The sequence below is a fragment of the Centrocercus urophasianus genome, unplaced genomic scaffold (genome assembly GCF_019232065.1).
Source record: "Centrocercus urophasianus isolate 14NV4802_14NV808 unplaced genomic scaffold, USGS_Curo_1.0 seq_11, whole genome shotgun sequence".
Lineage (NCBI taxonomy): Eukaryota > Metazoa > Chordata > Aves > Galliformes > Phasianidae > Centrocercus > Centrocercus urophasianus.
Genome location: NW_024884253.1, coordinates 83,764,699 through 83,782,956, shown reverse-complemented (window position 1 = coordinate 83,782,956; position 18,258 = coordinate 83,764,699). Strand labels below are relative to the sequence as shown.

Sequence of the window (18,258 nt, the reverse complement as noted above, 5' to 3'; positions counted from 1 at the left end):
TGCTTTTACATTCCCAGGCCCACTAAGATCAATATATATATAGACAAGCATGTGTGTATTTGCGTATACATATCCACTCACTCTTGAGTGCATTCCTCAGGAAGGTGCCAGTCAGAGGAAGAGCAGCCAGGAGTGTAAAAAGCCACTTCTACTACACCAAGCAAAAACAGTTTTATTTTTCATCATTTTTGAAGATTTGGGGTTGGTTGTTTTGTTTTTTTTTTTTTGGGGGGGGGGGGGGTTTGCATTGATTCGTTTTAAAGAGCTCAGAATTGTTCCAGTATTAACTCCTGAAACATGGCTTTTGTAAGCCAAGTCATTGCCTTTGAAACAGTATTTGACTATAAACTTACCTATGACCACAAACTTAACCTATGTATGTTGTGATAGCTACCACTGAATTGAACATTGGAAGTCTGTATTTTAAGGGCTACCTATCCTGCACTCATTTCAAGCTTCAGGAATTCCATTTGGGAAGCACAAAGAAGGGAGACATAGAGTAGGGAATGCATAGCAAATTAGCGAGGTTTCACGACCTAATTTAACCTTCCAACCCATTTTTCTGCCACTCTTACAAACATAAATAGGATGAAAAGTAGGGGGTTCAAGTTCTTTGCACTGTTTTTCTCAATTCCACCATTTCTTACCATCTACCATCTTATCATCTACTCCTCTCTCTCCCCTGGAGCACCAGATGACCACCTCCAGAGCCAGGAAAACTGTCTTCTTGCAACAAGATGAAGAGGAGCTGCTGACATTAGCAGCATGAGCTGTTCTGAGAGCAGGGATGCCACAGGCAGTTGGTTGTTGAGGATCTTCCCTAATGCCATGCGTGTTTTTTCTGCAGTCCCAGCAAGTTACCCAAAGCTGAGTGATTCTTGAGAGCACAAATAATAAAACTGCAGGACACACCTGTGCTGCACAGCCACACGACACAGGCTCAGCCAGGGGCTTGTGATGAGAGAGCTCAGTCACCTACAGCGTTTCCTGAAGGGCAAGGCTGTGCAGACACACTTGTTTGACTCTCACCAGCAGAAAACCAGTGGCAGGCAGCACCCTGCTCAGTCTAATTAGCATAATCGGGGAAGATGTAAGGGGAGAACCAGCGCTAATTAGCCTGAGCAAAGCACCTTGTCAGCTTGGCAATCTCTGGACAGGGCTCTGATGCACAACTCAACGCATCAGCTGTGACTGAGCCTTTGCTCTGCCTACAGTCAGCAGTGATTTCAGTGCGGCCAAGAACCACATGCTGCTGAGGCAATGTGTCTCATCACCTGAGAGTGCAGTGAGGCAAGTCCTCTTCTGAAAGCTGCTTCTTTGAAGGGAGGAGCTACAGGTGTCCTGCAGATCAATGTATGCACCCCTCCCATTGCACACACTTAGGTATCTAGCTCAACAGTTCCTTTGCGTAATCTTTTTTTGAGAGAAGGGGATCCTACTCTGTTTGTCATGTATTTGGTCTTTTAGATTTCAGTCTATGGCATTATAAGTACTCAGGAGGGAAAGAACATGGTGCTAACAATGCTTTCACTAATTTGCTGTTCCTTCCGCATCTCAAAATACTCTCCAGATGGTAAAGGGTTTATTTGTAAGAAAGAAAGCATAAGGCTGACTGAAGAAAAGTGATAATTACATTAGGATAACAATAACAACAACAAAACCTGCAGCTAATGAAAACTGCTTGCTTCACTTAATTTAAGAAGGGGCTTCACCCCATAAAGAAGATACAGAAAGCTCTCTGGCTCACTCACCCTTTCTATGCATGCTCACCATGCCAACCTCCTTCAGCTGAACTGACTGGTTGGACTGGTCAGTGATAGCAACAGAAAGAAGTGCTTGTGCTCCTATCTTCTGGATCGTTTTGCAAGCTGCTCTTCAGTCTGAATAAAGATACCTATAGGAACTTGTTACTGGAGCAAGGAAAGGAAAGAGAAGCTGGATGATTCTCATTGAGGATCTCACACACGTCTCAGCTGGCACAGGCTGAGTGACAAAGGGAAATTATTTCACTTTTTTTTTTTTTTTTCCCCAATAAGAAGCTGATTCCTTAACAAAGTTGCTTAACAAAGTGCATGGCTTCACAAGAAAACAAACAAAACTCCTGTCAAAAAATCCAAAGTAGGCTCCTAACAGGTTAAGGCAAACATGAGAAGTGTCAGCTCCTCTAGTGCTTCTCCTGTCACTCTCTGGAGTGTCAAACTGGCTTTTGCTTCACTGGAGGCTTGTGCTACCTGAAGTTTCTTTTTTGGACCCATTAGCACAGAATGCTACATCAGGTTGTTGAGAAGAGAGGTTTTATTTGCCAGCAAGACAAGGTACTGCCAGATGAAGGCTTAAGGCACGATTTGCCCCTGCCTCCACTGCGAGGAGTCTCTGCAGCACTGCTCGCAGGTGCCTGCTCATCAAGGAAGCCAAATGCTATTTGTCCCAGCTTCTTTCAGCTGTCGCAGCTTTTGCAATGCTTTAGCAGGATCTACTGCCCCCCAGAAGCTGGAAGTGAGACAAAGAGGATTTGCAAACCATCAGTCCAATTCTGATTGAGGGTTACCGGCTACAGAAACCCACAAATAATCTTCCTCTCCTCATCTAACACAACCTCACTGCCCAAACAGATTTCCTCTATCGCCGCTGAGTGCAATGAACTTGATTTGCCATATGGGAAGTGTTTCTCCATTATTTGAAGAGGTGCTGGGAGAAATAAATAAAAGACTGCAGTACCTCAGGTTTCATTAGCATATCCCTCAATCTGACACCACAACAGGAAAAGAAGTTTGCAGCGATCCTGGTAACTTGTTTCTTTATCTTCTTCCTCTTGACCTCTGTGCCATCAGGTGCCTCTGAAACATTAATTGCTATCAGTGGCTGGAAACACCGATGCCGATTAACAACCAGGAACATAAAGCTCACTGGGAAGGAACACAGATAGCATCAATGCTGCCAGTTTCTCTAGGATCTAATACATCTCCCTAGCATACGTATCCAGGGTCAACATGCCTGGAAATAAACCTGGAATAAAAATGAATGAACAAGCTGTTCTGAACAGTATTCTCCTATGAGGGTGGCAGGGCTCACCACCCCTTGAAACTAACCTATTGGTTACAGCAGCCCCTCCTTTTGAACACACACTCTAAACAGTAAATGAAATAAAACCTCCCTTCCAGGAGAGCTTAATTTGTATCCTCATCCTGCTGCTGCCACCACTACTAGCACCGAGTAGCATCAGCAGGCTACCAGATACTGATGGGGCCATCGTAGGCACAGATCACCAACACAGCAGCACAGAAAAAGCAAAAGAGCAAGGAAAGTGATATTCTAACAGCCACAGGACTCCTGTGTTTTGGCCAGCTCCACCCTTGCAAATACCGGAGCACCTTCCATGCCATGCTATCATCTGCAAAGATGGGCTTTGCTCCCAATGCTTCTCCCTGATTTACATTAAAGCCCCTCACATCAGGGTGCGCTGCCAGCAAGGACCTGAAGTTTCTCTAGCTAACAGCACCAAGTCAAAAAGAAGAATGACTGCAAGGAACATCACTGAACTACAGAGATGCTTCTTCCTTGCAGAGCACAGGGCAGCACCCTGGCACTGTAATCATTAACAGAGGCAATTCACCTGCCTTCCTTGCTTCGCTTACTCGCTCCAGTACACTATGACTGCCTGGACTTTCCTAACAGCAAATCATGAAACCGAACTGACAGCAAAAAGCTGGGGCAGCAGCTAAAGCGACTGCCAAAGAGAAATCTGTTTGCTCAGGCAAAAGCTGTTCTCAGTCCAAACATGGGAGTCATAATCTTACAGCCATTTGCTTGGAAGACAATGAAGGGAAGGCGTAGCAGGCTGGGAAACTGCAGCTCGCCACAGCACAAGAAGAGAACGATCTTTGTGCCCAGATTTCCTCGCTCTGCAGGGTAAGTTTTACAGAGCTGACAACCGGTAGCAACATGTAGTGGCCCCAGGCACCATGCCTGCCTATCAAAGACTTGGATTTTAGCCCTGGAGAAATTATAACTTCTCAGCTCTCTGGAAGCTCTACCGGCCAAGAAGAAGGCCACTGAGTAACGACTGGCCTAACTAATGATTAGTTTAATATATGGATTGCATACTGCAATGTAGGGGTGCCTGGGGTGTAGGAAGAACAAAGGGGGCAGAGGCAGGAGGAGGATCCCTTGAATGTGACTGGCACAGCATGTCTACTGGTTACAAAAGGCAACTCACTGGGGCTGCTACAACTGGAAAGTGCCGCTGCGGTTGGGGCTGGCACACCAATGGAAAGCATGGAGCCAGCAGATCAGCAACAGAGGTGAGGGAGTGGGAAGCTCAGCGATTTGGGTTGAAAAAGACATCAGGAGAGAGGTTAGGAGACAGTGCATGGACATGGATAAAGAGGCAGCTGACCTCAAGGTGGTCCCTCAGCACTCAAGTCTGAGGGCACTGTCACCACACATTCCTCTATGGGGCTGAAGCCACCCGAACATGCCCCATGTGCTGCACTGAGAAGGTCTTCTGCAGCACCCACTGTAATCCAGCATTCAATTGTTAAAATAAGCTGCCAAACCTAAGGCTGGAGTTACGGTCAGAGGCTTTTCTTTGTTGCAGCGTTGCAAGAAACCCAAACTGTTCCAACTTCCTCTCCCAAATGTCAGCCTTGAGCCACACTGGTCCATCCGTCGGAAGCATGTGATGTGAAATAGAAGCCAGGAAATAAGACTTTCTGAATAAACATTTATTTGGTGAGAAATACTTCTGATTTTTGGCAGAGAAATGTCAGAAACCTGAAGCCCTATGTATAGCATGCCTACAGAATGCAATTTCTATTTAAAGGGAAGCTGCAGCTGTCTGTAGCTCTTAATGAAGAATAATGCCTGGGAATAAATTACTGCTGTTCAGAGGGACTTTTCTCAAATGACAGCGATGCTCCCTCTTCTCTCTCCCCCTGTGAATATAGAGCAGCAGGCACTGGGCAGTTGTTGGGAAGAACGGACACACAAAACTCTTTCATCAGCAGCCTGGTGATTTCGATGGAAAACTATGAAGTGCTTGAGCACACAGCTACAAAAGCAAATGCGTTCAGAGACGCGAAGGCTGCATATGACACAACTTCCCTTCACTTCTGCCAGGTGCGTGCTGCTCATCACAGTCACCGTGCATCAATTTCAACCACGCAGCGGACTCGGTGTTGACAGTGCTCTCAGCAAAGCGCTGCCAACCCCAATGGCTCTGGGTTTCCCCTCAGAGGGGCTGCCACGCCGGCAGCCTGGGCAGGAGAAACAGGTGATGCTCGAGGGAAAGGGTGTGCCTGGGCTGCCGTGTGCCCTCGGCAGCAGCTCAGGAAGCAGTGCTGACATCAACCCCAGGAGCTGCTCCCTCCTGGCCCAGCCAACGTGCAGGGTGCCAGGAAAAACAGGAGCGAGGGCTGCCAGGGGAGCAGTGTGAGCGAAAGAGGGAAATAAGGAGCTGGGAAGGCTGAGAATGGGGCTGGGGCTGAACACAGCCCTGGAGATGCCCTCCTGCGGGCAGCTCCCCTCCGAGGACACACACTGGGAGGCTGCAGGAGAAAGGCACAGGAGTGTTTACTACCCCATCAGCTGCAGTTTGCCCAAAATAACAGCTCCAGATACGAGATCAACTGAATACACAAGTGTTGGTTATTGACACATATCGGGTTTAGAGATTTATTTTCCGTTTCCCACTAAGTGTACCAGAGGTTTCAGCACAAGTGCAAAAAAAAAAAAAAAAAAAAAAAAAAAACAAACAAAAAATCACCACACATGAAGAAAAGCCCACGAGTGAGAAACATGCAGTTTCTTCACTGCTCCTGTCAGAATTGTGCTTGTGTGGCTAGCAGTCCCAAAAAAAAAGTGGCGTACGTTTTTAGGATGGAAAAAAACTGAGAGTACCTACGCTTCACCAGAGAATTACAAAACCTTATGCTGGAACTCACAAGGTACCCTACTGCAACAGCAAAGCAGCCTCACCTTCCTCTGTTTTGCTCCCTAGCTACGGGAAGTAGCAGTCCTCCTTAAAAAATCCTCCTGACATCTCTCCTTCTCCCTGCAGAAGCAGAATATGGACTTGATTTGTATAAGCTCTGCTATCCCAGCACTTTACTTCATCCAGATGAGGAGGGCAGGAGAGAGGAAGAGAGAACGTGGTGCTGTTTAGTAAACAGGCAGTTTCTAGGTGGATCCGGGACGCTGGTCCCAGCTTACTGTCCACCCCCCCGCACTGAAGTTTGCTTCGGTGGCAGGAGGAGGAGGCGGAAGGGATGAGAGCAGCAGGGAGGGTCCGTGCTTTCCCTGCGTCTTAACGTGACAACACTCTGCAAACACTCAGGGAAAGGAGAGCAGTGCTTTTAAGGAAAATCACTGTGTGCTGGCATTTCCTTCCAGCACAAACGGCAGCAGTGCCACCCCCCTGGCTCCAGGTACTTCTGTATGCTAGAGAGGTCAATGCTGGAAGAAGAGGAGCTCAGCTGATGCCACCTTGCCCCACTCTGTCCCGTAGGCAAAGCAAGGTGACAAAACACACTCATAAGGAACTCCTGAAGAGCTCTCCATTGCCTAGAGTGACCCTCCAAACATCCATCTCCAATGCCAGGCTGAGAGCCATTCTCAAGAGCAATATATACTATGTGTACCTGGGGAGGTGTCCTACTTTTTCTTCACAAACCAGGGCCTCATGAGTGTAATTCAGGGTTTCGGCACCTCAGCAGCAGGCATCAGCACTACACTTGCAGTGGGCTTATTTTAAACCACTGAGGACAGGGCAGAATGTAATAATCACAACACCAGCATCTCGCATAGACACTCCATCCTCTGCAGTTCCCTCCAGCTGACAGTTCGTTCCCTCCTCATGAAGCTTATCTGGCTGATCCCAGACACCCAGTCTGTATAGCACCCAGGGAATGCTCTCCTCACATGCAGTGCTGCTGCTGCTGCAATCAGCAGAGATGATTGAGACATCCTCAGGAAACACCTCCCGCTATCTCAACAGCTTCACACGCTAGAGCAGTTTATTATCATCATTATTATTCTTTAAGGCTGCTCCCCTCTGCTCTAGGACGTCAGTCTGCGAAGTAAGCCCTTGTGGTTTCAAAGGAGTCTTTCAAAGTGTGGGAATAAGCTGATACGGCTACAGCTGCTTGGATACACAGACAGTGAGAAGCTCCAGGTCTCAGAGGTCCCTTATTCATCTTTGTGAGGTATTAACTCAGCAGCTTAGTGTTACTAGTTACTAACAATTCCAAACGTTAGCCTTGTTAACTATTTCACTGTTGATCATGGCATGCAGGAAAGAGGAAAGACGACAAAGGCTTCTCTGTCTCTCCTGTAGCGTTTGTTTTGCAAGTAGCCTCTACAAAGCAGCACCACTTAGGTTCTATCTCAGTCTGCTCCCAAAGCCTGCAACCCAAACATGTAAGCAAGGGGGGCTTCTGACTTCCAGGGAGCTAGAAGGAATGCATAGGAGTCAGAAAAAAAGAGTCTCATTTACTAAATTTAAGGAAAGCACAACTAATTTACTCGAACTGCAGCTGTGTTATCATCACTGACATCCTGAAGGGCTACTCAACAATGGTTCAAATATCAACTTACCTAACTTTGAAATTTTCAGGGTTTCTTAAGATCACAAAACAAGGATTATTCTCTGACTTGGTAGGCAGAGAATTCTCATTTCCTCTGCTTTTCAGGATGTTTACATCTGATTGGCACATTTGCCCATTTCAATCCAGAAACGCAGTGAGCTTCACAAGAAAAACAATGAGCATATAAATATTTATGCCTTCTCTTTAGCCTTCACTCATGGAAGGGTCTCTTTTTTTAAAGGCTGAAGGACCAAAGCCTTAATTGTGTGAATGTTTTCTCTCTGAAGATAGACTACTCCAATTCCCATGAACACAAATTTCCAGGAGGAATATTTGTATAGAAATGTACAGTACTCGATTTAATAGAGCAAACTGATCAAAGGAACAGAAATTTGGAATATCAGATGCAAATAACCTCTAATTTGGAAGCAGTCAAATGATTTCAATCAATGTATGACCAGATATAAAATTACCGAATCTGAACTGTATGTTGAACTGTTATCCATGATATTTTTCATTTTTGTTAGGCTACACCATCACAAGGCCTTCAAAAGCAAGATTACAGATTTAGCTAAAAAAACAATAATGATGCATTACATAATTGTAATGGTCCAAGGTAAAGAAACCCAACATCATTCCTCAGTTATCACTATTCTGCCCTTGAAGTCATGAAAAAAAATAAAGGAAGTAGAAGAAGAGAGTGGGAGGGAGAGAAATTAGAAGTCTGGTTTTGCAGCCTAACCTCCAAACAACTGCTCTTTGGTTTCAGCACAGCAAAAAGATGCCCAACACATCCCAGGTACTGGAGCAAATGTTACAACACAAATACACATTATTGCTGCTAGGAACTCACAACATTCACTATGTTCTTCTCCAGGGAGCTCAGGATTATCCTTTAGCATGAAGATTTTTCAGAAGCTGTTGGATTGCTCACAGGTCCTCAATAGCTTTCCTCTTCCAAATAAGGTGAGATAGAGCTGTAAAAGATAAGTAAAACAAACTAAGGAAAATGAGAAATAAAAGGAGGAAAATCTATACAGCTCTTCAGCAAATGCACAATCAATTCATACATTTCCTTGTAGAAAATGCATTTTTAATGGGCTACCAAGATGAAGATTTCAGTGTAGCACGTATGTCAAATGCTGATCTAGAATAGTAAGAGTCATTTGCTCTACATCCTTATTACCAACAATTAAAACCCAGTTCAGAATTGTTGAAGCATAATGAAACTGTTCTTGGATAATTCAATTGCTATAACAAGTGAGGGAAAAAAAAAACAAACAGCTACTCTGGGTCGTTTCGAATAATGTCTGCAAGTAAAGCCCAGGAAGTCCAAGAAGATCCAGGAATACTTTTGTTTCTCATGAACTTCTCTCCAGGAACAAGAGCACTTATCTTTTCCTGCAGTTATCTGTAATACTGCAACAGAGGAGTACTGAAACCAAAAATATGCATACACACATTGCTACTCTTCAGTGGGAAGTATTTTTACACAGCTGAAATCTTTAATACTGTGCCTTTCTTTCATATTTATTTGTTTGACTGTATTTTTCTGCAAGCTATCTCTTAATTTTAATTTTATTTTTACCAGCTACATACCAGACATCAAGTTACCCTGCGCCTTTTTACAGCAGTTTGGGAAACCCATCATGCTACCTTTTTAATGGAACTCCACAATCAATATTTAGCACAGAGTGTATTTCCATATGGCCCAAATTCAGCCTTTTTTTCCTTCAGTTGGGCTCCCACAGGCTATCAATGCTTCTCAAATTGTTGGTGTCCTGTCCTGTTACAAACTCTTCCTATTTCTTTGACATAAGCCTCCTCAAACATTTAGTATGTTATTTCAGGATTCACTTACAGAGAATCCACCCTATTAGGACTGCAGTGGAATCCACGTACATATGTGTGCAAAACAAAGACATACACCTGAGATAACCTCAGCCCAGTGCAGAACGGTAGGCAACCTAGAGAATAATTAATATGACTTATCTTAAACATCTGCTTTAGGACAGAATGAATCATTCTCCAGAAAGGTCTACTTCTCTCCCTCCATAAAGTCAGTCTAGACACTTAGCTCAGATTGGATGACTACAGATGAATGCAGATGAATCTCACCCTACGTGAAGGCAGGAAACAAGTCAGACAGACAGACAAGAGCACTCATGGGTGAAGAGTAAAGGGAAGACAACGCAATGGTAGTAGGCGAGGGAAACACTCAAAGCTACAGCCCACAGAGAGCCCTTTTCAGTTTAACAACAAAACCCTCCAAAACCCAAACCAACAACTGCCCAACTGATCCAGACAGCTTTGGTGTAAGACTACCACAGTTCACTGGCTGAGGTGAAGTCCTCAAAAAGTAGTGCCCATAAATGTTTGCTAACTCTTCCACCTGGTTGTGACTCTCCACTGCACATTGGCAATGACGACGATGACTGGTCTTAGTTGCACACATCTCCCTGATGGATTGTAGCAATGCAATAGACCTCTTACAAAAGCCTTCTTCATTAAGAAACCCTGACCTAGAATTACAGCTCCTCAGTGCCTCAGGCACTGTAACCTCAAGATCTTTTGGATACCCAGGCTCAGGACTTTGGTCAACAACTCCTCCTCTCTGATAAAATGGGACTCTGCTGTTTATTTGACAGAGCAGTACAGTCAGACGTGGTCTTATAAGCTTTGTAATGATAGAAATCCAACCAAAAGGAGTAAAATACAACTTCTAAGTCGACCCTCAACATTTTGTTTAACCTCAAACAGTTTATACTCAACTGAGAAGGCTGTGAGGTGACCTCACTACAGACTAAAGGAAGCCTACAAACAGGAGGGGAGTCAACTCTTTGAAAGGGTAGGTAACAGCAGGACAAGGGGAAATGGTTTTGAGTTGAAGAAGGGAAGATTTAGGTTGGATGTCAGGCAGAAGTTCTTTACTATGAGAGTGGTGAAGTGCTGGAACAGCTTCCCAGAGAGGCTGTGGATGCCCCGACCCTGGAGGTGTTCAAGGCCAGGTTGGATGGGGCCCTGGGCAGCCTGGGCTGGTATTAAATGGGGAGGTTGGTGGCCCTGCCTGCAGCGGAGGGGTTGGAGCTTGGTGATCCTTGAAATCCCTTCCAGCCCAAGCCATTCTACAATTCTGTGACTTTTTTTTTCTTTTTAAATTAGGTGAATTTCAAAGTAACAAAAAAGCAAAAACCTCTCAAAATACTTAAAACATTTTGTGCCTGATTGTTAAAAATGAAACATTTCATGATTTTCAAAATCAGTTCTTCTGGTTCTTTCCCCCCAGTAATTTGGCAATTAAAACATTTCTAAAAAGTTCATTCTTAATTTTCATTACTTCCCTCAAAAAATCACCCAACACATATCTCTTGTTATTCAACATTTTGGTGAATCTGAACATGGATTGCAAAGAACTGCCAGGAAATACTTAGCATTTCAGCAAAAATTACATAGCTTCCAACTATTTTTAATACGAGCAGAGGTTTTTATTCCAGGCATGTCTTATCACCCATACCAAATCCTGCTTGCATCTATTCCTTTGTGCCACTCTCCAGAGAAAGCCACCCCTAACACTGCACTGAAGCTCACTTTGGTCAGCAAATGTCATTCTACTAACTTCAATAGGCTGGATGAGGATTCTGATTTCAATTTAAACAAAGCCATGATTGACTGTACAAACACTCAAGTCATGGAAATAAAAGCCCTGCATGCTAAATATGCAGTTATCTTGACACCAGTTTCCAGTTTGTGTTGCAGGCTCCTTCCAGCATGAGGACACCAGAACAAGTCAATAAGAAGCACCGGTTTGACATCATGCACTGGCAATCTGCAGCAGCTATCCTTGCACATGCACTCATTTCACGGGAAAGATGGCATGAAGCAAGGCAACCAACCCCTAAGGGGAAGAAGGGTGAGAGAGCTGGTATTTACCACAGAGTGCATATACATGCACCATGCACACAGCCAGTTATTGGGGAGCAGATGATACCCTGCAAATTCATAAGCTAGTTTCATCTGCAGCGATGTGCTTGACCTTACCCTTTAGCAGTTGTTTCTGTAAGAGGCAAGTTGCCTATAAATGTTCCCAGCCATCTTTATTTTTACATCTTTACGATGTAAAAACAGCACTGCACAAACTTCAGGACATGCACACAGACACCCTGCTTCTTGAAGCACACTCCTCTCCTGGCCACTGAGTGCTCATGCTCCAACCAGGACAATTTTTACTACGCAGTATCTGGCACTTTGCTCTTTGTGGAGAAGGGGAATGAGTTTTAGCTCTGAGGGACCATTGAGGAAGGAAGTGGGCTTCATCAGGCAAATAACTCATCCTCCGTTCCAGAACAAACAGCTTTCTTTCACCCTTGTCTACATTTGGAGCAACTATTCTGAAAGCGTGGAAAATACAGACACAAGTACAATGTGACTCTGGTTTGTAGTACCAACAAAATTTCAACCTCACTTTGTCATCAAAGTTTCAACAAGGTCAATAAATCATTATCAAATATACAACATTATAAATATATATATATATATGATGGTTGAATCTTATTCATTCTGTTCATAACCATATTACAGATATGATTACTGACCACACTTCTGCTATTAGCAGGAACCGTTGCCCAAGGAGGCTGGTTTTCATAGTCCCACAGCATTCTGGTTATTCAAATGTAGCAGCATACCCTGCCTCTGAGCCCTAAGAAGGGCAAAGAATTCACAAATTAGAAGTGAAATGGAGATGAACAGACCTCAAATCTAAGAAGGAGGAAATACTTTGGGGGAATATTTAGATAATAAAATTGGACCCCAGGGCAATCAACAAGTACGAACCACAGTACAAGCAAGCAATTGCAAACTGGCCAAACCAAGAAGCAGAAAGGAGCTCTGTGCAATACAGTGCATTTATTCTAACAAAAGGTCATGCTCTCCACCTTGCTTTGAAGAGGAGGCAGTGAGAAATCACTATTTCTCCAGTCCTTTCCTGCAGGCTTTTAATTGTTGTTTCTTACTCTCTTGCCTCAGATAATTTGGTTTTCCTAATTCACAAATCAGCGTAAGCTAATAAAACTGTTTAAGAGACGGCAGCATTGTTCCTGTCTGAGTTGTTCTGTTGTTTGCTATCATCCCACAACTAATCCTTCAACTCAAATAAAACCGTAATTCATTTTCTCCTTTATTCTCCTGTGCATGAAACAGTTGCAGACAAGTTCAGTCCTGCCCTGCTGCAAATGGGAAAGGCGAGGCTGGATCTTTTTGGAGCATATGCGATTTCAATTGCCCAATGTGCATATCATCTATCATGGGAGGAAACAACTTCTAAAGGATTTCCAACAGGTCTAGCTGAGTTTATGCACGCAGAAAAAAATTTAATGGAAAAGGGAATAAAACCAACTATTGTTCTGATTTCAAGTTAATAAAGGCTTCTCCACATCAGTCATGCCGAACTTTACCCATCTGAGAATCTGCTGACATTTTGTGTAGTGTACAAAGGCTGCTTCTGATGGGGCTGACTCATCTTTACATTAACTGTTCCGCTGGTGTAAAAAGCCTTGCATTACAATCCAAACCTTTCTGGGGGCTTATAGCAAAGCCCTTTCACCTTAGCATAAAAGAGACTCAGTCTGTTTAAGAGCTGGGCATCGCTCTAACTTCGGTTTACCATGCATTCCTAAGCTGACAACACGTGGAGCTCAGCCCTGCCCAGCCTGGCCATGCGAGCGAGCACTTCCATGGATTTGCATGTGATCTGCAGAGAAACATCCAGCTTCACAGCACCTCAAACCCGCTTTGTGCAGGGTGAATAAACCCTGTCTGGGTGCGAGGGAAAAGTAAATCAGGCTGTCAGCCCTTTGCACATCCTGCAGGTCCTAAAGCAGAAAAGCAATAGGCAGCCTGTGGGGGCTCAGACAACAAGGCCCCCCAGTTTGTAGTAGGGGTAAGAACTTGCATGTTCTCTCCCCCAGCTCTATGAACATGTCCACAGGCTGCTCCTGCCCTTTGCACCTTTTCTCCATGTGAGTGCTGTTTCCAGTGCAGGTACTCACTGGTGAAATGAAGTGCTGCAGGATGGGAGCATCTGCCTGCAAGCAGCCGACACATGGGGCCAGCATGCAGGGTAATGCTGCATCTCACATTCTCCAGTGTAGAAGCCAGTAGTGAAGGTGACCAGGAATTCTGATCAACTAGCATAGCTGTGAGTCCTACAGAAATCAGTATCCTGAGACTGAACTTAAAAAAAATGGTAGTTATTTTTCCCAACTTAATCTCAGGTAAAGCAGCACTGATCTCAATCCTACTCATTGGTTACCCTTCAGTAATAACCACTTTTCCCAATAATAGTTGAGGTTAAACTGTGGTTAGCCCTGCACTTAGTTTCTGAGGTTCTCCCCATGAGGAGTGCAGTATAAGATATTGAAGCAGCAAGCAGGCAGGTGGGCTGTGGGTGCGACATGCAGTGCCATCCAGGGAAAAGAAAACTAATGAGTCTGGGTTGTTTCGTCTACGGAGAAATTGAAGAAGCAACTTCTTCTTCCAAGCAGAAGAAATTGGGGAAAAAAAAATGCAAATAGTCCATAACAATTCAGGCTCAGAGCCTGAATGTTGAACAGATACAAGTAATAAACGTAACCACTCAGGATGCTTCTGTTACACGACAAATGTTTTTCTTTTGTGAAAGCCATTATGCAAAAAAATGCAGCTCAGCCACAAGTACAGACAGTGAGCCTCCTGTGTGTCGGGGGAACCACAACACACTGCTCACTTGTGGATGAGAATGAGTCCAAGGGCTGTACCTTCATTAAACCCACAGACAGCATTGCACAGGTGATGGCCACAGCACTTCCTGCAAACGCAGTGTAGAAGAGAGGACCCAAAACCTGTGAGCCCCACAGCTCAGCAGCACCAAAATCACTGCTGAGGTTCCATCTTTATGCAGCAACTTAGAGACAAACCACCTGGGGAAGACAGTTCTGAAGACAGTAGCACTAACACATAGCAGCAGGCGGGCTGAGCCCTTGGCCAATGCTTTTCTGGTGGCAGGAGCAATCCCAGGGGATGCCCACCCTCCCAGCACTGTGGTGCGGGTGAGACCGGGCCAGGGCCCGGGGCCAGCAGCGGGATCCAGCACCAATTCAACCTCCTACTTACACAGAGCTTCCCCGCGGCCTCGAGTAGCAGGTTTGGCCAAGAACAGCCATAGGAGGGGAAGTTGGGAGCCTGGGGCCATGCGGACAGACGGGCAGGCGCAAGCTCAAACAATGCCATCACGTGAGCATCGCTTCCTTAGGATGCCAGCGCAGAACCCACCCTTACCCTTCTCTCCCTGTTTTCCAGCACAGATGCATCTTTTGTGCTTCTGAGACAGTACTGTAAAACAAAGGCACTATTGACAAACTTTTTTTTTTTTTTTTGGTAGGATTAAGATGACTTCGCTGGCTCACAGCAGAGATTTCAATGATTTCAACACCGAGCGCTAAGTAACAGGAACACCGCTTGGCAATAAATCCAGAGATTACCTGTTGAAACATTAATGGCAAACACCTTTTGATGTGGGCTGCTTTATGTGGTGCATAAGCCAGCACTGTAATTATGCATTTCCTTTCTATGAATCTAGTATGTAAACCTGAAGTGTTACTGTTTGGGTGTGCGTGTGTGTGTGTGTGTGTGTGTGTGCACACGTGTGCCTGTGTTACAGGAAATGCTCTCCAGCTGAGTCTGCGATTCAGCAGTGTAGCTGCACGTAGTACGCCTGCAGCGGGACCTCAGCCCTTTCATTCATTGTGCACCAAGCGGAGGGCTCCAGCAACTGCCACACTGAAGACAAATGCCAGCATGAGTCATAGCAGTCGGAGTGCAAACATGTTTGCTGTCGGGTGACTCATAATATCACATCCTGAATTCGCAGACCTTCCTATAAATAATAATTTCTGCTATTGTTGTATTTCTTTGATACAACGCAAGTTTAAGAGCGATGCCGAATCTACAGCAGCTTTCCTGTCTACGAAGAAAATGTTTTTCTACTCATCCCTTTTGTTCTTGACCTGCAGGCATCTGCCTGTAGTAAGCTGTCCACGGTGACTGAAGATGTGGTTGTGTCAATCAGACTTAGCAAAATCCAAGCATGGCCCAAAACATGTAACCAGGAAGAGCTACCCAGAAAAAAGAGAGTGAACCAAGGCCAAACCATAGGACCTTTTACCTGCTGTGCATCCTTTCTGTATCAGCACTTGGCTGATGCACTACTTCTGGCGTGCCTTAGCACATTCAGCATGCAGACAAGAGGAACATTATGTTGGTGTGGGATGCAGCCCAGGAAAGCGGCTACACATGGAGCATGGGCAAGAAGGGACTGGCCTGTCACCCTGCCAGATACCACATCCACACGGAGCAAAAAGGAGAGCAAAAGCTTCAGTTGCTCTCTGCTTTGGTACAGCATGCAGCCGCCGTTTCTTCACACCTGGTAACAAAATTAATGCACTGTAATAATTGGTAATGATTACCAATTCAGGAAAGCATCTGCATCAGAAAAGCCATGTAAGTGCCTTTTCAAATAGGCAGAACTTAATCAGGTATATGGCCAAATTTATTCTGGAGGGTGCTGATAGGAACCTCTGAAATCTCTGCTAGCAAGAAAAAAACCAAACAACTAAGACTTTGTGCGAGGTTTTGTGGGGCTTTTCTTACTTGATTTTCAGTTAGGAATTGATTCTCTTTTTATGCGAAAGAGAATTCATACATGTACAAATCTCTTTACATCAAGTCAAGGCAGTCTTGCCTTCCTCTTATTGTTCTGTGGAGTAACCACTCACAAGTTCATTTCTGATACCTTTCTCAGGCAAAATAAAAGGCCTCTTAGAAAAATCTTATTGCTAAAACAATGGAATTCTCCTGGGAATGACTTCGTTATGGAAATGAAGTGACAGCTTCTTTTATCTAGCCAAGCAGCAAGTCTGCATGTATAAAAGGTATTCTGTGCACAAAGTACAGTGAGTGGGAGGACATGAAAATGCTATTTTTAATCCCAATTTCAGCATTCCTCCCATACAAATCTCCTGGCATAATAACAGCAACAACAATAATGATAATTAATAATGTCAAAAAAGGAGTATCATGTCTTAAAGGTGACTGTCATGTGAGAAAGGAACTCATAGTTAATGTCTTGTAAAATTTGGGACAAATACAAAGGTTTTTTTCAAATCACTTGACATCGAGCCATGAGTTTTGTGAGATTTGCAATTTGTCCCCCTAACTTTCACACAGTTATGGAAGAAAAAAGCACAGAAAATAAAAAATAAGGCAAGTAAGTTATTACTAGAAACAGCATGTGTTGTACCTCTACTATTTGCTTTCTTGCAACGAGTGATGCTTTCAGAAATGCTGCTATCCCTTTAGTTAACAACCGAGCAGAGGCTCGTAATGTTCAGCTAAGCTCATGTCACAGTTTTCGATTTAGGAAAGAGAGAAAACCCAAAGAAAATCCAGAACCTGGCAATGTTTCCAAACGTGCTGTAAGCAAGAGCAGAATGCATGCTTTGGCTTGAGGATTGGAAAACACCCCCAAAAGACCCTTCTCTGCTTCACTTCACTTCACTTCTGGATCCATTCCTCAAGTAATTCAAACAGAGCAGTGACAGTAGATTAACGTGCACAGAGAAATCAGGAGCCAACCCTTCCACCCTACCAAGAATATGCTAGCTTCAGTGGGCCTGGTGCACAATGTCTGAAGGCAGAAGTTAGCTCTGATTATTGCAAGATTGTTATTTGGTTGGGCTATCTCCTACCGGTGGTACCTAGGACAAGCCTTTGCATTTCACACCTAATAAAAACTAACGAGAGCGAGCAGGCAGTAACAAAAGGCCCAAGATGTGCAAGCACACCGAGGGGCAACTCAAGACCCACTGGTGCGACTGCACTCGGAGCAGCCCTGCCGCTGGAAAGCCCCCATTTCACACAAAATTGGAGCAAATGCAGAAATGACAGGTGCTATCTCTGCTGCTCCTGCAGCAACATGTCTCAGTCTGACACTGCCTGGCCCAAGAGGCTTTCCTCTGGGTCCTCAGTCTGCTTTTTTGGTCATGTAGAACCCTCACTAGAAGCAGGGCTGGATCCAGATGATCTTTAAGGCTCTCTCAAACCGAAGCCATTCTAGGACTGTGATTATATGATCAGTAGTAGTGTGACTCACACACAAACCACTGCCCTTGGCACCTCCCAGCGTGGCAGCTACGATCTACTCTCAACAGCCACCACTTACAGACTGTTCAGGGCACGCTTGAAGGCACTTCTGCTCTCTGACTCTCCTAGAGGAGAAGATTTCTTTCCATTTTTTCATTTAATTATGGTGGTAACAGATTAAAAAAAAATGTAGGACTGGAAGAAGTGAGCCCATTTTTCATTTCTGCCCATTGTCTGCTGCCAAATGTGCTCTCTGCTGGTCACTCACCCAGCTCAGTGCCAATGCAATGCTTGGCTGGAGACGTCACCAGTACTTAACCTTCAATAAAATTAAACACGATAATACTTAGCAGTCATTGAGACTTTTACTTATTAGAATTACTATAAAAAAATTAACTGCACGCTCATACTGTAACACCCCTGCAAGGTAAGTGCATCATTCATGCCTTATGCAGAGGGGAATTCCACTGGAGAAAGGATAATTGACCTGCCCAAAGCTATG

The 18,258-nt window shown here is 44.6% G+C and overlaps 1 protein-coding gene across 8 annotated transcripts in view; it reads right to left on the bottom strand.

The window, feature by feature from the left end:
- Nucleotides 1–18,258, bottom strand: part of ATXN1 (ataxin 1) — a 198,822-nt gene that overhangs the window by 71,497 nt on the left and 109,067 nt on the right. For all 8 annotated transcript variants that reach the window (XM_042840029.1, XM_042840031.1, XM_042840030.1 and 5 more), the window contains one exon: nt 8,437–8,560. The gene's annotated coding sequence lies outside the window, so the exon portion shown is untranslated. The remainder of the gene's footprint in view (nt 1–8,436; nt 8,561–18,258) is intronic.